This window comes from Protopterus annectens, chromosome 3.part1 (assembly GCF_019279795.1).
Source record: "Protopterus annectens isolate FY-2018-M chromosome 3.part1, PAN1.0, whole genome shotgun sequence".
Classification (NCBI taxonomy): Eukaryota; Metazoa; Chordata; order Ceratodontiformes; family Protopteridae; genus Protopterus; species Protopterus annectens.
In genome coordinates, this window is record NC_056732.1 from 871,576,441 (window position 1) to 871,590,924 (window position 14,484).

The following is a 14,484-nucleotide window of genomic DNA, read 5'->3' on the forward strand; positions in this document are numbered from 1 at the left end:
ATTTGAAATGGATGTATAGAATTTTTTACTAAGTTTCATGAGGGGAAGAAGGGTTTGTTAACAGTTTTGCTCTTACCACCATGTTACTAACTTCTCCCAGATAATGTTTTAAGTTTTTATGGCAGAATATCAGTATTTCATTCATTAAAAAATTTGAACAATGAAAAGGAAAATGTACTAAACATGTATTATCGGTACATGTGAGCTGATTACAAATTTACTGTGGTTTTAAGGCAGACTCTGGTACTTTTTAAAAGGACTCATTTTCCAGTCATCATATCAGAATGTACAAATTCCAATGGCCTTATAGGTGAAGCAAGTTACCAATGAGCACTCAGTAGAGCATCTCAGTTACTGGGAGGTAGGATACTGGATCTAAGTAGATTGTAGATGGACCATGACATTATGATGATGAGGAGAACTATGTGTCCTTGATACCCTTGTAATATTACATTTGATAAAGTGGTCTGTGAAAACAGGGTGGCAAAATAATGATCTAAAATGCTAACTGTGATGGCTTATCTAAAAAAACTCACCTAAAAAAATCACTAAGACTAACCGTGAAGACAATTCTTGAGGCACTGATCAAAAGGGAGTCCTTGGTGACTGAACAAAGCCCATGGTAGCCTATCTACCACAAGAAGAGTGGTTTCTGGCCCAGAAATTGTAGTTTTTTTGAACATTTGAGCAGTTTTTCCATCCCTTCTAACTTTCTGGTTTAAAAGCCTGCATTTACACAGGTTTGTGCTTGTTTAAGCCGAGCTGAGGTAAACTATGACTGGTGCCAGAAAGTCTGCTCTTTTTCCCTTAGATCTTGCTAGTTCTTTCTCTCTTGCACTTCAAATAGCCTAATCACTTTGCACTTCAACAGGTCCTTGTAGCAATTATTATAGCACACTTAAGAGCCATCAGCACTAGTTGTTCTTCATGGAAATTGCTCCAGTACTTAGTAGTTATGACAACCCCTCCTGGCATGATCAAAGGGCAGTCCTCTGTGCTTTCTCCTATTAACATGGTGCACTTGGGCATTTTGAGGCAGTGTAGCAACTGCCCCATGTACAGAGACAACCATCTCCTCTTACCTCCCAACACTCAGACTTGTGAGAGATGCACTTATATCACCAAATTGAAAGCTATGCACTCTTCAGCCAAGGCAGGACTAGGTGATCAAGAGGAGAAGGTCAGCATCTGCACCACACCACATGGAACACATAGCCCTCCAGAATACCCACTATCACAGCTCTCACATAAAAACACAAACCACGCACCCACCTTTGTGGAGGCACTCAATAGAAATTTACCCAAACAGCAGAAATCAAGACAGAAATGCAGTCGACCACCGCAACACAGCACAAACTACAGGACACATAGCTCACCTCCACAGCGTGCCCCTCAACTAAGCCCCTAAGGCTAAACACCTTGGCCAATGCACTAATCATAGGTGACTCAACAGTGAGGCACACAGATGTCCCACTCACTAGGTTGAATAAGGAGAAGGTAACAGTCAGCTGTCTATCAGGTGTTAGAATCCGACACATAACACACTCACTCAGGTCACTCCACAACAAGTACAAGTATGACTCTATCATTGTCCATGTGGGTGTAAGTGACCTGAGACATACCTCCCTGGATTACATGAAAAGAGACATGGAGGAGCTCTTGCATTATGTGGCCCTGGCAGGTATGACACTAGTCCTGAGCAATATCCTATTGTCACCCAAAATTGATTTATTTATTTATTTTTATTTATTTTATTTATTTTACATTTGTTAACCGGGCTGGTCTAGCTGGATACATATCCATTTTCAGTAGAGGCCCGAGGAGAAAAGCTCCAATACACAATAGAAGTACATAATTAAATTGCAAGATTCAAAGTATTGTTACAACAAGAGAATATAGCTTACATATGCAGGAATGAAAATTTACATAGATGTTATATAAGACAAAAGGACAGACAGGAAATTATACACAAAACATTGATTTCGTTACAGATACTGGAAAATAGACTGAAATCAGAGATTTTCCTTATTACTAAAAGGAAAGAGAAATTTTAGAGATCTGCAATTAGGAAATGGGCTAGGAAGTGGAACTAGAAGTTATGAGATATGTAGTTAGTCAGGTTCACGACATGGGCATGTCCATTGTGTGGAGAGATATTCTTTAAGGTTAGCTTTGAAATGATTGAGTGAAGTAGTAAGTCTAAGGTTGTTTGGCAGGGAGTTCCACTGCTTGCCAATGGAATTACGTAAAGGGCATCCCCACCTGAGTTTTTTGCTTTAATGGTTAGGATCTGGATGCTGTTTGATGATCGGAGACTGTTGAGGTTAGTATATGGAGTGAGAATTTTGCACAGTGAGGGAGTTCTATCAGGATGGTTGATTATTTTATAAGCTTCGGCGAGTTGGCTAAGTTTGAGGAGATTTGGCAGTTCCAACCAGCCAAGTCTTCGCAGATTAAGGCAATGATGGGTTCGATAAGGGGAACCTGTAATAAATCTGGCAATGTGGTTATAGGCAAGAGAGAGCATGTTAAGTTCACGTTTATTGAGAAAAGAGAGGATCGGGAAGCATAGAGGAGGGAAGAGAGGAGATGGGTGCGAGCAATAGTTAATTTGGTAGTGGGAGTTAGGAAGTTTTTAATTCTGTACATAGATCCTAGTTTTTTGTTAACAGACTTAACTGTTTGGGTAATGTGTATGTCAAATTTGAGCTTATGATCAATAGTGACACCTAGCAGTTTGGTACTGGTGACAGGGGTTATGAGGGTCCCATTATTGGATTTAATATGAAAGGTTATGTTGTTAGTGTTTGGGAGTTCTTTACCTAGAGGTGAGAAGACGTTGGGGAAGAAAAGTAATAGTTTGGTTTTAGCTGGGTTAAGTAGAAGTTTTAAGTCAGTGAACCATTTTTCAACTAGTGAAAAACAATGTTGTGTGGTCATTTGGAGATTCGAGAGGGAGACGTCAGAACAGATTAAGGTGGAGTCGTCGGCATATTGTATGCAGGTGGATTTAGGGATGACTGATTGAAGGTCATTTATGAAGATGGAAAACAGAAGTGGGCCCAGTATCCAGCCCTGAGGAATGCCTATGGTATTCGGGAGCAGTCCTGATATTCTGTTTTGCCATAGGACAGCTTGTTGCCTACCAGTGAGGTAGGCCTTGAACCAGTTTAGTGCTGGAGTGTCCAGACGTAGGGTTTCAAGGATGTTGAGAAGGAATTGATGATTGACCATATCGAATGCTTTTGATAGGTCCAGAAAGAGGGCAGATGATATGAGTTTGCTATTGCGATTGTTGTTGATTGAGTCAATAAAGGAAAGGAGTGCAGTAGTTGTACTATGGTGCGGGCAAAAACCATGCTGTGCATTGGACAAGAGATTATTAGAGGTCAGATAGTGAAGAAGTTGTTTGTGGATGCATCTTTCCATGATTTTCCCTATCGGGGACAGAATGGCTATTGGTCTATAATTTGACATTTCCAGGGAGGTACCTCCTTTGTGAAGTGGAATGATATAGGAAGTCTTCCAAATGGAGGGAATGTTCATCTCAGTTATAGTTCTATTTATTAGGATTGTTATGGGGTAGGCTATTTCATCAGATGCAATTTGTAAGAATTCTGCAGGAATGTGGTCAGCCGCTAGGGTAGTTGGTTTGAGTTTTTTTAGGAGGGAGCGTACATAGGAGGAAGAGACTGGCTTTAAATTAAAGGGGGTAGGGTTGTCACATTGCAGTTTAGCAGCAGGTGGGGAAGTGGAGGTAAGGTGACTGGCTAGGGTTTGGATAGTCTCAGTGAAGAAGGAGTTAAAGGTGTTGGCTACTTCTTCTTGGCCTTTCTCCAAGAGTTTCTCAGGGGTTGGGGTGGAAGTTTTGCCTGGGTGCAGAAGGTTGTTAAAGCCTGCCCAGAATTTCTTTGGGTTGTTCTGGTGTTTTTGCTGGAGGCTGCAGAAATATTGTTTTTTGTCTTGGGTTATGGCAGTTTTCGTGGCATTTCTTAGTTGTTGAAATTTACAACGGTCTTGAGGGTTTTGTGGCTCTCCATTTGTCCCAGGCTAGGTCACGAAGTTTGATTTTGGATTTAGTATCAGTAGTGAGCCAAGGTGCTATCTGAGTTTTGGTTCTAATTTGTCTATGTGGAGCATGTGAGTCAAGTATTTTAAGGAACGTGTCATTGAAGTGGGACACACTCTCTTCTAGTGGAAGAGTCTTTAATATGGTCCAGTTGCAGGATTTCAGGTCAGCAAGAAATAATTGAGGGACGAATTTTTTTTTGTTTCTGATTAATCTATATAGGGGGTGTTAGAAGTTGGGCATTTATGTTTAATGATATAAGTTATTAGGTGATCGCTGAGGTCACAGGGAAGGGTACCAGTGGTGTAGTTATTAGAGTCTCTATTAGTAAGGATCCAGTCAATTATACTTTCTTTTGAAGTGAGTTGCCTATTCTGGTTGGGGATAGGATATTTTGGGAAAAACCATGTAGGTTAATAGGTTGTGGAGTTGTATGGGTAGAAAAGAGAGACCAGTCAATGTTGACGTCCCCAAGAACTATGGTTTCTTGTGGGTAGTTGATGGCTAGCCAGCTCAGGGATTGCTCCAGGTTTTCTGTGTTCTTCCCTGGTGGGATATAGGTTACAATAAGGTTGATGCGTTTTGAGTGTTTAGGCAGATCTGTAGGGCTATAATTTCTAGGTTTGAGATCATGGGAGGTTGTACTTGGTTCTTAAGGATGTTTAGTTTATTTTTAAACATAATAGCTATTCCTCCACCTTTTTCTTTGCACGATCAGCCCTGAGAATATTGTACCCGGGTGGGAGGATCTCTTCATTCTTAGTAGTGGGTTTTAGCCATGTTTCAGTTAGACACATGATGTCAGGGGAATGACTAGCTATGATGGCATGAAGGTTGTGAATTTTGTTGTTAATGCTTCTTAGGTTCAAGTGTAGTATTAGAACCGGCTCAGTAGATTTCCGGGTTAAATTATGGGGATTAGAGATTGGCATAGTGGTGGGACCTGGGTTTGGGTGAATATCTCCATCGATGTTAATACAATTTTTCAAGTAAACTAAAAATCTTTGTAGTTTAAATAGTATTTTGAGATTAGTTTTGTTATGTGGAATTTTAGGGTGTTTAAGTGTGGGGTGGACTATTTTGGGGGATATATTTTTGTCCTGGTAGATTGAGGGTGGTATATAACTGTCATGGAGAATGAATTGGAAGTTAGTGTGGCACTTAGGGAAAGGAATGCCTATAAGAGTTTGGTTTTCATATTTTGTTAGGATATAGGTGGTGATGAGAAGTATAATTATGATGGGGGTAATAGTATAAGTGAAATTTGCCATACTGAAGTAGGGAAGTAGGTATCGAGTGGGGGAAGAGACTTTGTGTGAGGTTTGTTAGAGGGTTGGGCCTTGGGGTGGGAGGAGTTATGGAGTTTGACAAGGGAGCCTTGGATTTGTTAAGTGGGAAAGTGGGAGGGACTATTTGTAGCTATAAAAGTAGGGATACTGGGGGGGGGTGGGAAAAGGGGGCAGGGGGGGGAGCGGAACCCGAGCGAAGCGAGGCTAAGCGGGGCCTACACTGCCAGGAGATTTTGCAGGGTCTTAAAGGTAACAATTTCCAGTAGAATAACTCAACACAATGGAGTTACTAGTGCTGAATTTATAAAGATACAATTTTTACAGGCTTTGTATTATTAAAGTCTTCAAGAGTGTCAGGTTCTTAACAAGGACAGTATAGTTCTCTGAATAGGGTACTAATGCTTTGTGTTTACCCTGATTTTAAGAAGAGTTGAGGCTGCAGGTTTAGTTTTCTTTGTGGTCCTGATGGGCCGCTGTCAGGTCTTGGGAACCACAGGAAGCTAGGCAAGGGAGGGGGCTACCTATGATACAAGTGAGGGAGAGAGATATGAGTATTAGTGTTAATAAGGTTGAATATTAGTACTAGCAGGCTAAAACAGCTATCCTGTTTAGCCACAAACACACTCAAATGCCTTCATATTCCATAAAGTATGCAGTTAAAGAGAAACATTCTAATACTATGAAATGGCATCTAATGACTTCAGCTTAGTTACATACACAGCAGATACTGAAATTTTAACTTTAAATGAGTTCAGCTCTAGGTCGCTAATGCGTTATGATTAAAAGGTGCCTAGAGTTAGTCAGGAACATGTGCAGGCCTTTGCATAGTCTTTAAAACACATTCTTATACATAAAATAGCATCCAGTTACTTTAAATGACTGCAGAATTAGGTCGCTTATGGTTTATGATATAAAGACATTAAATGTAAGTCAGTAACATTTGCGTGCTTTTACATAAGCAGTAAAACACATTCAGGTCCTTTAAAATAGATTCAGTTGCCTTTGTATACTTAAAATAGCATTCAGATTACTAAATTATAACTTTAAATGACCACAGAACTAGGTCGTATATGTGCTTTGCTGAAAAGATTCCCTGCCCTACACTGCCAGGAGATTTTGCAGGGTCTTAAAGGTAACAATTTCCAGTAGAATAACTCAACACAATGGAGTTACTAGTGCTGAATTTATAAAGATACAATTTTACAGGCTTTGTATTATTAAAGTCTTCAAGAGTGTCAGGTTCTTAACAAGGACAGTATAGTTCTCTCTGAATAGGGTACTAATGCTTTGTGTTTACCCTGATTTTTAAGAAGAGTTGAGGCTGCAGGTTTAGTTTTCTTTGTGGTCCTGATGGGCCGCTGTCAGGTCTTGGGAACCACAGGAAGCTAGGCAAGGGAGGGGCTACCTATGATACAAGTGAGGGAGAGAGATATGAGTATTAGTGTTAATAAGGTTGAATATTAGTACTAGCAGGCTAAAACAGCTATCCTGTTTAGCCACAAACACACTCAAATGCCTTCATATTCCATAAAGTATGCAGTTAAAGAGAAACATTCTAATACTATGAAATGGCATCTAATGACTTCAGCTTAGTTACATACACAGCAGATACTGAAATTTTAACTTTAAATGAGTTCAGCTCTAGGTCGCTAATGTTATGATTAAAAGGTGCCTAGAGTTAGTCAGGAACATGTGCAGGCCTTTGCATAGTCTTTAAAACACATTCTTATACATAAAATAGCATCCAGTTACTTTAAATGACTGCAGAATTAGGTCGCTTATGGTTTATGATATAAAGACATTAAATGTAAGTCAGTAACATTTATGAAAGCATTTACATAAGCAGTAAAACACATTCAGGTCCTTTAAAATAGATTCAGTTGCCTTTGTATACTTAAAATAGCATTCAGATTACTAAATTATAACTTTAAATGACCACAGAACTAGGTCAGATATGTGCTTTGCTGAAAAGATTCCCTGCCCTACACTGCCAGGAGATTTTGCAGGGTCTTAAAGGTAACAATTTCCAGTAGAATAACTCAACACAATGGAGTTACTAGTGCTGAATTTATAAAGATACAGTTTTTACAGGCTTTGTATTATTAAAGTCTTCAAAGAGTGTCAGGTTCTTAACAAGGACAGTATAGTTCTCTCTGAATAGGGTACTAATGCTTTGTGTTTACCCTGATTTTTAAGAAGAGTTGAGGCTGCAGGTTTAGTTTTCGTTTGTGGTCCTGATGGGCCGCTGTCAGGTCTTGGGAACCACAGGAAGCTAGGCAAGGGAGGGGGCTACCTATGATACAAGTGAGGGAGAGAGATATGAGTATTAGTGTTAATAAGGTTGAATATTAGTACTAGCAGGCTAAAACAGCTATCCTGTTTAGCCACAAACACACTCAAATGCCTTCATATTCCATAAAGTATGCAGTTAAAGAGAAACATTCTAATACTATGAAATGGCATCTAATGACTTCAGCTTAGTTACATACACAGCAGATACTGAAATTTTAACTTTAAATGAGTTCAGCTCTAGGTCGCTAATGCGTTATGATTAAAAGGTGCCTAGAGTTAGTCAGGAACATGTGCAGGCCTTTGCATAGTCTTTAAAACACATTCTTATACATAAAATAGCATCCAGTTACTTTAAATGACTGCAGAATTAGGTCGCTTATGGTTTATGATATAAAGACATTAAATGTAAGTCAGTAACATTTATGAGCATTTACATAAGCAGTAAAACACATTCAGGTCCTTTAAAATAGATTCAGTTGCCTTTGTATACTTAAAATAGCATTCAGATTACTAAATTATAACTTTAAATGACCACAGAACTAGGTCGTATATGTGCTTTGCTGAAAAGATTCCCTGCCCTACACTGCCAGGAGATTTTGCAGGGTCTTAAAGGTAACAATTTCCAGTAGAATAACTCAACACAATGGAGTTACTAGTGCTGAATTTATAAAGATACAATTTTTACAGGCTTTGTATTATTAAAGTCTTCAAGAGTGTCAGGTTCTTAACAAGGACAGTATAGTTCTCTCTGAATAGGGTACTAATGCTTTGTGTTTACCCTGATTTTTAAGAAGAGTTGAGGCTGCAGGTTTAGTTTTCTTTTGTGGTCCTGATGGGCCGCTGTCAGGTCTTGGGAACCACAGGAAGCTAGGCAAGGGAGGGCCCCTTGAAATGCTGCGCTGCAATATTCACCAAACTATCTCCCTTTCACTGGCAAGGTTTCAGAATAAAAAAAAACAAAACATAAGTGGACACCTGAACTCGATGTAGTCAGTCCGGGGTGCCACAGGTTCGAGCACCCATAGGCTGCAGAGGCGAGCTGGAGGTGCTGAAGTGGTGTACAGCGGGTGAGCGAGTTGTGCAGACTGGCCCAAAATGATACTACAGTACAAACAAAAATGATTGACTTTGACAATTGGCTACGTTTCTGGTATCATTCAAAGGGGATCCAGTATCTGTCTGCTTGGGATGACATGACTGACAGACCTTGATGCTTTACCAGAGATGGCCTGCATCTGTCAACCCTGGGTTTCAGGGTACTGGATAAAGCTGTTGCCACCCCTATGGTGCATTGGTATTCCAAAGACCAAATTACCACTGTAGCAGCTATAAATAAATGCAATCTGATGGTCATGCTGCTCAATGCTAGAAGTCTAAATCTCAGGATGAACTCACTTGAAGCACTCATCAAAATGGAGAACATCAATATTTGTGCTATAATGGAGACTTGGTTTAAAGCAGCAGAAAGCATTCCTTCACTGCAGGGCTATAACTCATTCCACAGCTTTCGGCCCCAAAACAAGGACCAAAGCTCCAAAGGCAGTGCTGTCTCCACATTCATAAAGGATATGCACGCTTCCAGACTAGTAATCCAGCATAATGCATCTGAGATACTTCAGGTACAACTAACACTGGGCAAGACTGTGATCCAGGTCATAGCCTTCTATAGGCCCCCAACCATGACCCTAGGCTCTCACTCCACATTCCTAAGCACCCTGGAATCTATCAAGGTCCAACCCAACACTTTCATACTAGGATACTTCAACTACTTCTCCATCAACTGGGAAAATTACTCAAGCACCAATGCACTGGGCCAACACTTCCTGGAATTCATCAGTTCCAGTACCCTGAACCAGCTCATTCTTACCACCACTAGAGGAAGGAACATCCTTGATCTGGTTATTACTAGCATGGGCAACCATTGCTCTACTCCAATAGTCAATTCCACCCTGTTTAGATCCAACCACAAACTAATCACCATGAAAATCTGCATCTCACCCACACACCCCCGCAAAGGTATCCACCATGAAAAACTTCTCCAAAGGTGACTTTGGACTCCTAAAAGCAGAGATGGCTAACCTTATAGCACCCATGCTAATGGAAAATAGATGCATGACTGCTGAATCATAGACCAATGCACTGTACGAACACATACATAAATGCATGGAACGAGCCATACCCAACAGAACCAAGATGCTTTCCTCCAAAAAAAGGAAGCCAGTCTGGTGGTCCCTTGACATTAATAAACTACAACAGAAGGAAGAAACTGTTGCAGAAAAAGGTGAAGTCCCAAGACTGGGAAAATTCACTTATTAACCTCAACAAAAAGTTGAGATCCCTCACCAAAACCTCCAAAGCCAGCTATGAAGGCAGACTTGCAGCAGACACTAAAAACAACCACAAAGCCTTATTTAGTTATATCAGGAATCTCCATGGTAATACCCAGATTGTGCAGCACAGGTTAAAGCTACATTGTCTAAGGCCAAGAATACAGCTTCCATGGGACCTGACAATATCCCTGGCTGTGTTCTACATGAATTACAAAGTAAACTGGCACCCACATCTGTGTGCTCTATTCACTCACAGCCTCACCTCAGGCGTTGTCCCTACTGAATGGTGCACTGCTACAGTTATCCCTCTCCATAAAGGAGGAGCAACTGCAGACCCTGGAAATTATCACTGCATTAGCCTGATGAGTCTGATATGTAAGGCTATGGTGTGCATCATCATGGACCTAATTAACAGAGATATAGGGAATCTCCAAACTCTAGATCCCACACAATTTAGTTTTGTGAAAGGTAGATCATGCCTGCTCAACCTGGTTGACTTCTTTGAGTCAGTCACCAGAGCGGTGGATGAAGGTAAGGCAGTTCATACAGCCTACCTCGATCTGACCAAGGCCTTTGATAGCATTTCTTACTCAGGAATTACTGATAAACTCACCAAACTAGAAATCAACCCCTATATCATTAGGTGGCTTGCAAATTGGCTCACAGATAGAACACACAGTGTGAAAGTAACAGACTCCATGTCAGACTGCCAACCAGTCACGAGTGGAGTCCCACAGGGATTGGTCCTGGGTCCTCTCCTGTTTGTCAAATACTTCTCAGAAGTCCAGGCCAACGTGGAAAGACTCTGTCTGACCAAATTCACAGACAACTGCAAGCTGGGAGCCATTATTAACTCCCCAAGTGATGCAGACATCCTACAGAAAGGCCTCACTGAGACCAATGACTGATGTTGAAACCATGGCCTTAAGCTAAATGCCAAAAATTGCATTGTCATCCCCTTTGGGAAAAACTCAGTCCCCACTAATTACCACATTGATGGGAGCTGACTGAACACTGAAGGCATTATAAGAGATCTGGGGACACAGGTTGACGACAACCTCTCTTCAACCACCACATTGCCCCTGTGGTCAGAAAGTCCTTCTATATAGTACATCTCATTACCAAGAGTTTTGCATCCAGGAAGAAAGAGGTCATCATTTCTCTCTAATCTTCCCTCATTGGACCAATCATAGAGTATAATGCCCCATTTGGCATGTTCCTCACTAGACACATGCAACAGCTGGAGATGCCACAAAAGTAACTCACAAAGAGGATCCTAGGCCTTTAACACTTGTCCTATATGCATAGACTCAAAACTCTCCAACTATTCTCTGGCTCATATCGTCTACTTAGAGGTGATCTCTGCTTGACTTACAAAGCCATGTCTGACCCAGCTCTGTTAGAAATGCTGCATCTAAAGAAATCCCAGTCCATCCACACCACACACTCCAGAGACCTCAACCTCATTACCACAATCAACAGAACATGCTGGAGGGACAGGTTCATAGCCCAGAGACTGCCCATGCTCTGGAATAGCCTTCCCATACATGTCAAGCAGAGCACCTCACTAGCTCTCTTCAAGAGAAATCTTGATGAGTGGATGGGAAATAGAATGTTCACCCCAGGGATCACTCCAGAGGCTCTACTTGACTTGATAGAGGCACTAGGAAGTAACAATGGGCCAGGGCACTTCTATGGGGTAGGCTTGTAAAGGCCCCAGGGCCATTAGCCTAGTACACAGCTATGAACCTTTAGTCTAGCTTAGCTCCTACAGGAATGGTTATGTGAAGCAGCCATGCAAGCACATTATCTGTAAAATGAAGCATGAGCATCAGATGTAATTCCAGCAAGTAGCCAGACTAGTACAGGATGGAGTAAGAAGGAATATAACCCATCAATGGAGAGTGGCTTTTGAGGTAAGATGTGACCTCACTCCTGGGGAAAGAATTCTATGGGAGGCTGAAAACTTGACACATTAAGCTGATCTTACCCTGTGTTCTACATTTTTTCTGGACTCAGCCTTCCCTAGTGTGTTCACAAAATGTTCTCAGTACCTCCATAGTCATCCCAATAGTCCAGGATTTGCATAACCTTATAGTGTTGCTCTTTGCAGATCACCACTACAAAAATGTGAAGCCCCTGACTATGAATATTTCCTTTTGTCTTGTTTCACGGGTGCTGAGGATGACTCAAAGATGTGGATCAAGTTACGCCGTTAGACTATTATTATTTTGTATATGAGATAAGCTAATGGATTTGTGTTCTAAAAATATTACAGTGCACTGAGCTATAAAAAATATATAAATGTTAGTTACCATCTCATAATTTACCACATAATCATTTTGTCATAGAATGCACTATTTTAGCTTCTGGAATTCTTTTTTTTTTTTTTTTTTTTTTTTAGGTATTTCTAGCTGCTTGCTAGTACCCACATTAACAGAAAGGCATTTCAGTTACTGGAAGACCTACCAGGTCACCTCAACTTTTACATCCTAGAAATGCTGTCCATTAAGATGCATACAAAAATGAATATGGCAATCATGTCTTCAAATCATAACAGTACATAAAATAAAATATGAATATTCCAAAAAAAGTAACATTTTATTAAATCCTGTTTAATTTATCAAAATATAGATTAAATGCGACTGTTCATTAATACAGTATAGTTACAATTTCTTACTCACTTTGTGTATGACAAAGAGAACAAAAAAAATCAGTATTATTAGAATATTCTTTTCCATAAGGAACCAGTAAGTGGGAGACACAATAATACCTTTTTCTGTTTGCTGCATTTCAGACAAAAGTAATATGCAGTCTGAGAAGCCTAAGCAGTGAGATACCTTTATTCTTGGGTGTTTGAAGTAAATTACTATTAAACAGAAGAGCATTTGCTGTAGCATATAATTTTGTATTTTAAAATTGTTACTAAATTGTAGCATCTGAGGTCACTCAATCAAAATGTAATTTAATATATTGTAATAAAACTGTTTTTAACTTGCTGTTTAAGATGGGTTTTTATAGAATTTTGATGCACAGTGAATTCTATTTTGACGGGGTTTAATAGTGATGCAGTATGCTGGTATAATAACATTGTTGTTCCTATTACTTTAATTGGGAATGTGAACTGAGATACGCATTCCCAGAACTGAGTATCAGCATGCCCTACAGGTATAATCCAAAACCTGCACATGGAATGATTAGGACCAAATGGAAAAAGTGGTTTTCCTACACATGCACAAGGAGAAATTGTTCAAGTGTCAGTAGCATGCAGAAAAAAAGACAAGCAGCATAATGCTGAATAGTTTGTCCCATGGAAGTCATTGTTAGATCACAATTTCTAATTGTGCACTGGCAATGATTTCTCTCTGCACCAAGTAAGTGCAGCTGTGGAGTTTGTATATATAAGTTGGGGAGTTGTGAGGGGTTTGCCTCCCACATGGGGTGTAAAAAAAAAATGAAGAAAGGAGTTTTTCAACATTTTGTGTTTCTAGCATTTTTGATTTTTGATTTTTTATTTCTTTAGAATCGTGACTTTCAGGAAGTCAGAGTTTCATAGTAAAGCCAAAAAAAAAAAGAGGATTACTGTGACTAAACTCTACTAATTACATTCATTTTAATAATTTATTTATTGTTAAAAAAAAATCTGGCACGATCTTTTAAAAATGCTAACGACTTTACAAGATGTGGAATATTTACATTTTTTTGTCGTGGTAATTACGTAGTTATTTTCTACACTACAGTATAGACTACAACGATATTTTATTCCTTTCCTAAAGGCTGATTTAAAGTGCTTCCCTTCAGTATGCTACTAAACGTGACCTTAAAATGATAGTTTCTTTCATCTCTAAGCACAAGCAAAAGTTTTTCTGTTTGTGTGTGTGGATTCTTCTGCAGAAAAGTCCATGTATGCAAACTAACTTAGCAATATCCTCATGCTTGCTATACACTTGTAACAGAGCAGAGCAGGTGTGAGTAAATCCCAAAACAAATAATAATAAAATACCGAGATACAGACCTATGGAATTAATGATTTTATTAAAAAAAATAGCTTAATCGCTTTCGTCTTGAAATGTGTTAGACCTCTTCAAAGTCTTAAAACCATATTAAAAATGCATTTTAAACACAATTAATGCCACAGAGACATCTCCAAATCCACCATTCATATAGTAGAATACCCATAATTTATTTTATTTTATTTATTTATTTCACATTTGTTAACCGGGATGGTCCGACTGGATACATGTCCTTTTTCAGCGGAGGCCCGGGGAGAAAAGCTCCAAAGCTGCAAAACCTAAAGCCTGCAAAACATAATAAATACACTGAATAATGCTACTGCCAGTGAAAACCTTTTGTAAAATAAAAATACAAATAAAAAATAAAATAAAAAATGATTACAACACGAAATGTACTGGCAAATCAGCCTTGATGCAACCCCCTCCCAGGTATCAATGACAACATCTCAGTTAGTAGTGAACTGTGGAGAAGAGCTAATATTGCTTTGAAT